At 34.0% G+C, this 9,989-nt stretch overlaps 1 long non-coding RNA gene across 10 annotated transcripts; it reads left to right on the top strand.

Annotated features, from left to right (window-relative positions):
* The first annotated feature begins 2,326 nt into the window (after positions 1-2,326).
* Positions 2,327-6,012, top strand: LOC141693696 (uncharacterized). Of its 10 annotated transcripts, none has more exons than XR_012563191.1 (7): positions 2,327-4,384; positions 4,469-4,535; positions 4,754-4,856; positions 5,213-5,276; positions 5,363-5,458; positions 5,562-5,613; positions 5,730-6,012. It is a non-coding gene; the product is annotated as an uncharacterized LOC141693696 (long non-coding RNA). The 10 variants fall into 10 exon arrangements; XR_012563189.1 differs by having other exon boundaries at positions 4,469-4,563; positions 4,800-4,856; XR_012563190.1 differs by having other exon boundaries at positions 4,469-4,563.
* Positions 6,013-9,989: the final 3,977 nt, after the last annotated feature.

Genomic DNA, 9,989 nt, shown 5'->3' with positions numbered 1-9,989 from the left:
CCAAACTGGAAAAAATAGCTTACATATTTTCACTCTTCTCCTCTCCTTTTGCCGGAGAGCAACTCAACTTTTCACTCTGTTCACCCCCTTCCCTTAATCCTAAGAGTGATTGTACAAGTACTAGATGACCTGCACTTGTTAATAATTTTGAAAATTGAAGTGGTGCAATGATGTTCAACGGATGAGAAACATCCGTCGAGGTAGTACTCGAGAGTTTTAACGAATGACTACTGTTCAACACATCCGTCGAGATATAATCACTAGTTGATAGATTAACAATATCCGTCAAAATAGTAAAAATGACAGAGTAACGAGTTGAAACTACTGCAGAATCTGTGGTGATTGATTTGAGATTTTGCACAGATTTCTCAGTAGAATCAGAAAAATGGCAAGTGAGCCAACAAATAATCTAAAAGATGATGCTCACTAGCTGTAGATTATGGCTTCTCCATTAATGTTAAAGATGGAGAATGAGGAATTAATGTGTGAATCATGTCTACATCCAAAGAATTTGGTGAGTTTGTTGTGTGAGGTGCCTCTATTATTAAACTGTGACTCCATATTTACAAGAGTCACATCAATCTGACTTTGAGTCTTTGACTACAGTTTGCACAGTGTGTACATCCTGTGTATCCCCAAGTGTTTAAGATTTCTTCTTTCTCGCATAAGTTTGGGGTGAGCTTGTGTGCCTAACCCTCTTGGAATGTGCTCTTGGTTGAGGACTTGTTTTAGTAGTGATATCCTTATGGTTTATTGGGAAACTGCAGTGTGGATAGGTTTGGTTACACACACCTCTCCCTACTTATTCTTAGGGCTTCTTTTATTTTCACCCTGTCCCTCACCAAAATTACTTCCCTTCACACTCCCCTCTTGGTTCTTAGTGGATGTTATAACTAGATTCTTTTAAGAGAAACTAGAGGGGGCTTTCTTTGACTTGGATTTTGAAATTCTTGATTTTATAGCTTGGGTAGGCACCTGTTAGGTCACTGTCACAGGTGTCATGGCCACAGTTGAATACAAAGAAATATGTGGTTGAGAAGTCGTAGGGACAAAAATATTTACCTCACTTACCTGAGGTTGTTCCATCATTGGCATGTAAATAAGGGGAACATCCTTGTGGTGATTTTCCATGTTCAAGTCACCAATAATTCTTCTCTCTTGGACCCAAAAATCTAACTTGTTTGTTGGGTTCTCAATTGAGAGATTCTTAGAAACAAAATTAAATAACATCATTAAGAATCTAGGATAATAGATGTTCTTAGACCTCTTCTTTATATCTCCTAACTTACTCTCTATTTCATATATGACTAAAGTGTTGAAATTAAATACTTATCACTTAAAAACATGTAAAGCATATGAACAAGTGAGTAAGTTACAACATCAAAATTGCTAACTTTGCTTGAAACCACCTTAATAAAAGAATCACATAGAAAGCTCCATTTTTTCCTAAGACCTATTCTCCTAACATCACCTAACTAAGTAGCATTACGAGCATAACCCATAGAAACTAACATGGTACTCACATCAGTATTTGTGTGTGGAGCAAGTGTGTTATTCTAAGGAAGTTTAAAGCACTTTTCAATTATATCACAGTTAATACATCGTTCATTACCTTAGAGAGTGAAGGTAATGGTTTTGTCCTTTGAGTTGAACACTGTTGTAGTCCAAGTTTTCTCGACAACACTATGTCATAGATTGGATTCTGCAACCGTTCAGACTGGCGTTGCAAACAAAAGTGTAATAATAGCCTTCTAAATAAATGTCTATCACAACCCCTATTTTTTAATGTTGTGGTATAGTCAAAATGTGTTACCAAATTAAATGGCATATTTTATTTACATAATTATTTACATAAAAATGAGTTAATAATTGAAAAATATATTTTATTTATTTATTAAAGTTAATAATATTAGTGGAGTAATTTATAATATATTTATCAGTTGAAAGTTATAACTTAAAAAGTCACCGGTGGAGTGATTTACAATATATATTATTGAATTTATTTAATTTTTTTATAGTTAAGTGTTAAAAAAATATTTATTAAAAGAAAAAGAATTTAATAATTTAAATTTGAAAAAAAAAGTTGTACCGAATTGTTTATTTTGAATAAAATTTGGGCCGAGATTTGAGATGGGGGAAGGGTTGAAAATTAAGTTGCGGACCAATGTTAATGAAATTTTTTACATCAATTTTACTAGAATTGATTATAAATTACTTTATACACATCAATTATTATTAAAACTGATGTCTCAATTACTTTATTTAAAAATAAAATAAGACGCTCTCGTATTTTCCCCTACTTTGAAACACTTGCCCCTTTAAATTTTCATTTCCCCCGACTTTCTTCCCTCTCCGCGCTCTCTCAAAACCCACCCTCAAAGACCCACATACAGATCCACAAGCCCTATACATATACATAAGCCCTAACTTTTTTCTTCACACTAAAATCTTAGATTGAATAGAGATGGTCAATTTTCAATTTGGCGAAACACTAACTTGTGTTAATTGTCTCAAATTATAGTTGTGTTCATGTGCAATTTGTAAGTTCTTTTCAAATTTATTAGTCTTAGGCACTTCTACTAACTCTTTTTTCTGTAGCTGTTTTCTTTTTCTGAAATTAAGTTGTCTCCACTCTATCCCTAGAAGCTGGTTGAGATATTTCAATTCACAGGTAACCCTATTTCTTTCTATTTTAATTGTGTTTTGATTCATCTACTAGCAATTATCTACACATCATGTATGTAACTGTACTTAATTGTATATATGTATCACCGCTTTCTACCTAATTTGGTTTTGTATTCTACTGTTCTGGTATGCTCTGTTATACTTTTAAGGGGCTCTCTTTCTCTTCTGTCCTCAACACCAGATTAGTTCCTGGTAGTCTCTCCCTCTCCATTTCCCCCATTTTCACCCTCCTTCCCTTTGTTTTTTACATTTTTTACGTGTACATCTTTCTTGTTTATGCATATATTTAAATTAACATTTTGATTTCCACGTTTTCTAATTTTCAATTATTTTTGTTACATTATCTAGATGCAATGTTCCATTACAGAAATTGTAGGTGCCTCTCCCGGGAACAAAAGATTGACTACAGTATTAGGGATTTGAACCTTTTTTACTTGTTAATTACACACACACTTTTAAGTTAATTAGACACACACTTTTAAGCTTCCTCAAAAGCCTTAATGCTACTTTAGAAACTTTTTTATTGGATTGTTTTTTTTCTACTACATGGTTTTATTGTGTTGATGATGACGTAAATGGTAATTATTCCTGGAGCCTGATTTTATTTTGTTAGTGTTGATAAAATAAATAATTTTTCTCGCAGCCTGATTTTATTTTGTTAATGTTGACGTAATTAATTTTCCTGGATTGCCTGCACCTGGTTTATTATTATGATATTGAATTAATTAGTATACTATAGCTATTCTCAACTAGTTCTATAACAAAGTTTATTTGAGCTTAGTAAAGTATTTTCATCTATTTTAATGCATAGTAGAACTGTTGACATTTAAATGACTTATATGCCTAGTGAGGAGAGGTTAGAATTACATGTTTGGAGTACACTTCATGTAGTATAATTTAATTCTTGACTAGATACTCAAAAAGAAAACAAATAAAACCTGTAGATTCATTCCCTAATGGATCAGTGAGAGACTTCTTAGATAATTTGATTTAAGTCTGCTGCTATTTTTTTAAGTCTGCTGCTATTCTACAAAATTTGATTTTTTGTACATTGCACGCAACTAACTTTTTATTAACCCAACTAACTTTTTGCAGGCAACTAAAGGGTACATTTAAGCCAACCAAAGTTTTAAGGTTAAACTTGTTTCATATTATGTTTAATTTCTGAATTGTGTAAACTAGTGCCTAGATTTGGATGTGCTCACCCTCTTATATCTAGCTTTCCTCCCACACCCTGTCCTGGAGTGTTTTTTTTGATGTATTATTTTTGTAAATTGAGTTGTATTATTTACATGAGCTGTCATCTTGAATTAGATCCCTAATTTACCATTTTCTGCACCCCCCCTTGTTGTTATCATCTTGCACGGTTTGTGTCTCAACCTGAACCCACCATTTGGGGACTCTGACCAACAGAGTCTGGACATATGGATTTCGACGGTGTTAATTTGATTTGGGATGGGGTTTACTATCACCCTCATTTATTCGGTGGTTTGATGCTCACTGCTGCTTTGATTGGGCTGTCCACTAGCTATTTTGCTGGGATCAGGGTCCCACACTTGCCCTACATGTTCTCCGATTTTAAACTTTTTCAAAAGAAGAAATATCAGAAAAGGCTTGTTCGGGTTTACATGGATGGTTGTTTTCAATTCTCTTCTTGATTTTCAGCCTGAAAACTGGGGCTTACCTCCATTTCAAGATTGTAAACATCTTCACCTTTTCTAACAAGTAGGGGGATAAGTATAATTTAAAGATAAACTTGGACTAATGTTTTTGTTCTGTCCAGGGATCGAGAGTACGTTACCGGTAGAACCTTGGTATATTGGTGGCCCTGTGATCATTTTTAATTATTGGTGAGGCTACTGTGAAAGAGAATTCAAAGTTGGTATTAAACTCTTACATAGGGAAACCTCACTTTTTTTAATTATTTTTTGTACTAGTGGTTTTTCTTGTTCATTCTCACAAAGTTCATTCTAATCTATATTCAAGTGAAAGAAACTGCAGAAAATAATTATGAAGCAGTGCGAGAGCTTCCCGATGCTAATTCTGTTTAAATTATTGAAATTACCAGACCTGGTTTAAATTTGTGACATTGCTTTACTTAAACAATCCTTCAGATGCCAGAAGACTTATGGAAAAATCACTCCAAGGTGGTTCAGCCAAAGCCTCATGGGGTTAGTAGTTATCTTAATAGACAAATGCTATTTTAATTTTATTTATGTACCATTGTAGAACCTAAAACATCAAGAGATGTCACGTCACTTACACCATTTTCTTCAATAGGGTCATTTTTTAACGCATAATATAAGGTTGCAACTGCTTGACTTGTCATACGTAGAATCGCTTAGATCAAAACTGCAAAATAATGTCTATGGAAGTAATTTTATTTGAAATAATTACAAGTTTATAACAAGTAACAATAGCTCACCTACAACTTTTAATGGAAGTTCCTGTTTAGACTTAGTGCAGCAACAGAGCTAACATTAACAGAGAATGTGTTACCTGCTTTAACACCCTATTTGTTTCTCAGTTTCTCTTTAATAGTGTGTACTTGAGGGATTGCAGGGAACCAACTCAACCCGGAGGGATTGCAGGTATATATGGAACATAATGGTATATAGCTCTACTAGATTTTGAATAGGTTTTTATTTTCATTTGCATGTTTTTCTTCAAATTTAAGGTGTTGGAGCACAAAACAACATGGGGCTCGATATGTTGATGAATATGTTTAGCGGACTTTGAGCCAGTGGCTTAAATGTCCGATCTAATCCTGATTGTATGTTTTCTTATGATTGAGCAAAATATTTTTAAATTTTTTGCCTTTTTTGTATCTGCATTTGTTGCCACACTGAAGTTGTTTCCATGCTCTGTCTTTGTAGTGCCTCCAGAAGAGCTCTATGCTACTCAGTTATCGCAATTTCAAGTGGCCTGGTCATCATTTTTCTTTAATGTTTTTTAAGAGAATTGCATTATTATATTGCGATGCTAAATTTCAGTTCATTCACTATATGTACCAACATTCATTCATTGTGTTGAATTATTCGCAGGGGAACGGGTACAATGTCGGTTTTGATACATGCTCTAGAAAAAATATGCCTTCATTTCCTTGATAAATCCTTCATTGGCTGATAGGTGAAAGCATGTGTCTCGCTAGATGATCAGGAAGAGTATGGCATAAAATGCTCTCAGACTGTGTGTTGATTTAAGTCATATATCAGCAATCTAGTCATGTTTATGTTCTTTCCTGTGTAATAGTGCAGTACTGTCTGTAAAGATTTTAAAATAGTATACATTACTGCTAATATACATTTTAAAGAGATTTACCTGGATTGTATTGGTTTTAAGATAATGGTCTTATTTATGGGCATGTTAATTTACAAACAGTTCCTAACATTTTTTTTTGTAATAGCGTTGCAATAGGTCTTTATAGTGTTGCTAATAATCACTAAAAAATATTGTTAAAAACACTAAAAAGTGTTGCAAAAAAAACAAAATAGCGTTGCAAAAGGGTTACATCGATACCCCACATGTGGGCCCCATTATGGGGCCCACAAATATTGGGGCCCATAAATATTGTACTGGTAGCCCAAACCCTTTTGTAACACTTTTCAAGATCTATTGCAACCCCATTGGTGTTGCAATAACACGTTTCTGTAACAGATAAACAAGGGTTACAATAGGGTGTCACCGGGGTTGCAAAAAACTCTATGGCAATGCCTAACATTGCAACCCCGAAAAAGAGTCGCCATAGCCTTTTTTTGGCCTGTAGCAACGCTTTTTTGGCATTTTGTAACGGTTTCTTGGGGTTGCGGAATCCATTTTATGGTGTAGTGCAACTTCATAGTAAATGGTTGGAGACTCAAGCATTGCATACCTCAGTTTATAGTTCAGGATTAAGTCAATCATTTTTTGATAGTCTTCTGATGATGGAATTTGCCTGTTCACCAAAGCCAAGAAGTTGTTCTTTTCATAAATGTATCCAGTTGAGGACATGATCTTGAGTACATGTGTCATTGTTGTGATTGAAATTAGTTTTAGAAAGGGAGTATTTGCTTTTTCAGAAGAAGAGAGTTAGAAAAATTGCTTCCAAAAGATAAAAGTAGAAATAGAATTGAAATAAGCTTTTATACTTACTAAGAAATAACCTGTCAAAAATTAAAAAGTAAAATAAAGTAGCCAATCAAATTTGCCCAAAATAGCCATTTTAAAATAACGAAATCTGTCAAAATTCTAAAATTATCCATTGAAATATACATACAGGTTGTAAGTAAATTCTGCGGATAATGCTCAGAATTAACGGCTAAGATTGAGAGCAATTCGACGGATAAAAGTACAAGTACCCAGAGTACTGTATGATACTCCGAGGGATAATGAGATTCAACGGATGTTCATTTTCAACGGATAATGAACATCTGTTGAGATGTAAATTCAGACTTAGCCAAAATATTATCTTTTAACTGGAAGCATCAAATTTTATTCTGGTTGCCTTTCAATTTTCTTAGAGATCAAAACAAATTAAGAGTAATTAAGCATACCTAACTCAATTACCAACCTAGTGAAGGTGGATTCATCAAGTGGCTTGGTAAAGATGTCTGCAAGTTGCTTCTCACTTGTAAGAAAATGAAGTTTCACAGTACCATTCATGACATGTTATCTAATGAAGTGGTACTTTATGTCAATGTGCTTGGTCCTTGAATGCTATACTGGATTTTCAGTTATTTGCAATGGCACTTGTGTTGTCACAGAAAATAAGAATCTTATTCTCCTATAGACCATAGTCTAACATTTGATTTTTTATCCATAAAATATGTACACAACAACTACCAGTAATAATATATTCAGCCGCATCTATAGAGGTAGAGACTAAATTTTGCTTTTTACTGAACCAGGATACTACCTTATTTTCTAGAAATTGGCAGGTTCCTGTTGTACTTTTTTTATCAATTTTGCAACCTACATAATCTGCATCTGAATAACCAGAATCTCTAGGATACCAAATGCCAAGTTTTGGAGTTCCTTTGAGATATCTGAAAATTCTCTTAATAGTTACTAAATGAGATTCTCTAGGATCATCTTGAAATCTAGCACAAAGACAAGTAGCAAATATTATATATGGCCTACTAGCTGTTAAATATAACAGTGAGCCAACAATGCCTCTATAACTTGAAATATCCACAGACTTTTGAGTAGTGTTTAATTCAAGTTAGTTGCAGTGGACATGAGAGTTTTTTTGGATGTGCAATCCATTAAGTCAAACTATTTCAAAAGATCATAAATATATTTGGTTTGACTAATGAATATTCCATCACTAACTTGCTTAACTTGCAAACTTAGAAAGTAAGTTAGTTCTCCCATCATGCATATTTCATATTTACTTTGCATCAATTTGACAAACTTTTTGCAAAGTTTTTCACCTGTAGAGCCAAATATAATATCATCTACATAAATTTGAACAAGTATACTAGAGCCATTAATATTTTACAGAATAAGGTTTTCTCAACAATAACTCTTCAGAAATGATTTTTTAAGAGAAACTTTGACAAAATGTCATATCAGGCTCTAGGTGCTTGCTTTAGTCCATAAAGTGCCCTCAAAAGATAGTAGACATATTTGGGAAAATTTGGATCTTCAAAACAGGAGGCTGACTGACATAAACTTCCTCCTCCAAATCTCCATTTAGAAAGGCTTTCTTGACATCCATTTGATAGACCTTGAAATATGCATGGGCTAAGAAAATTCTGATGGCTTCAAGTCTTGCAACAGGAGCAAAAGTTTCATCAAAATCTATTCCTTCTTGTTGGAAATAGCCCTTACCAACAAATCTAGCTTTGTTTCTGACTACTATGCCATTTTCATCCATCTTGCTTCTGAATACCCACTTAGTGTCAATAGGATTGTTTTCTTTAGGCTTGGGTACCAGCTTCCAAACTTTATTCCTTTCAAATTGGTTTAGCTCCTCTTGCATAGCTAAAACCCAATCAGGATCCAACAAAGCTTCTTCTACCATTTTAGCTTCTTCTTGAATTTATTTTCTTGTTTGCAGTCTTAAGGATGCATCCCCAATAGTTAGTTCAAAAGGGTGATCTCTAGTCCATTTTCTCTGTTGTGGTAGATTTGCTCTAGATGAAGACGCCTCATAGTTGTCTTGATGTGTGATTGAATTTGGATTAAAAGAAATTCCCCTTGAGTTTGTGGATCATTTACTTGTAGTTGGGGTTCTTTCGGATTGTGATATGTATTGGCTTTCAATTTCTATTGATGGTTCAACGGATGTTGATCTTTGCCTTTTGACGGATGATTCAGATTGTTTTTCAACGAATGATGCACTTGGTCTTTCGACGGATGTTGAATTGTGTACTTCATTAGTTGTATATTTTTCTTGATCACCTTGATCATCACTATCATCGCAAATCATCTCAACATTATCAAGTTTGAGGCTTTCAGGGAAGTCTCCATCTTGCAGTCCTTCAATCTTTTTATCATCAAACACAACATGTAAAGATTCCATAACAATGTTGGTTCTGAAATTGTAGACTCACTATGTTTTTCCAATTGCATATCCAATAAAAATTCCCGCATCAGCTTTGGCGTCAAGCTTTCCATGTTGATCAGTTTGATTGCTTAAGATATATCATTTACATCCAAAGACATTAGCAAAGTTTAATGTTGGCTTCCTAATCTTGAACAATTAGTAGGGTGTCATGCATTTTACTTGATTAACCAAGGAAATAATATGAGTGTAGCATACGGTATTTACAGGTTCTGCCCAAAAATATGTTGGTAAGTTTGATTCTTCTAGCATTATTCTTGAAGCTTCAATAAGAGATCTATTTTTCCTTTCAACCACTCCATTTGGTTGTGGGGTTCTTGCTGCTGAAAACTCATGCATGATCCCATTCTCTTCACAAAATAATCTCATCACAGAATTCTTGAACTCAGTTCCATTGTCACTCCTGATTCTTCTAACTTTGAAATAAGGATGATTGTTAACTTGCCTTATGTGATTGATGATGATTTCACTAGCTTCATCTATGGATTTGAGAAAATATGTCCAAGAGAACTTTATGAAATCATCCACAATTACTAGGATGTATCTTTTCCTTGAGATGGACAATATATTGACTGGTCCAAATAAATCCATGTCCAGTAGTTGTAGAGGTTCTTCAATTGTTGAATTAAGCTTCTTTTTGAATGATGTCTTGATCTGTTTTCCTTTTTAAAATGCATAACACAATCCATCCTTTGAGAATTCCACTTGTGGAATGCCTCTTACCAAATTTTTTCTGACTAGCTCATTCATAGTCTTG

This window comes from Apium graveolens, chromosome 10 (genome assembly GCF_009905375.1).
Source record: "Apium graveolens cultivar Ventura chromosome 10, ASM990537v1, whole genome shotgun sequence".
Classification (NCBI taxonomy): domain Eukaryota; kingdom Viridiplantae; phylum Streptophyta; class Magnoliopsida; order Apiales; family Apiaceae; genus Apium; species Apium graveolens.
The sequence above is the reverse complement of the archived record's forward strand: the minus strand, read 5'-3'. Positions and strand labels throughout refer to the sequence as shown.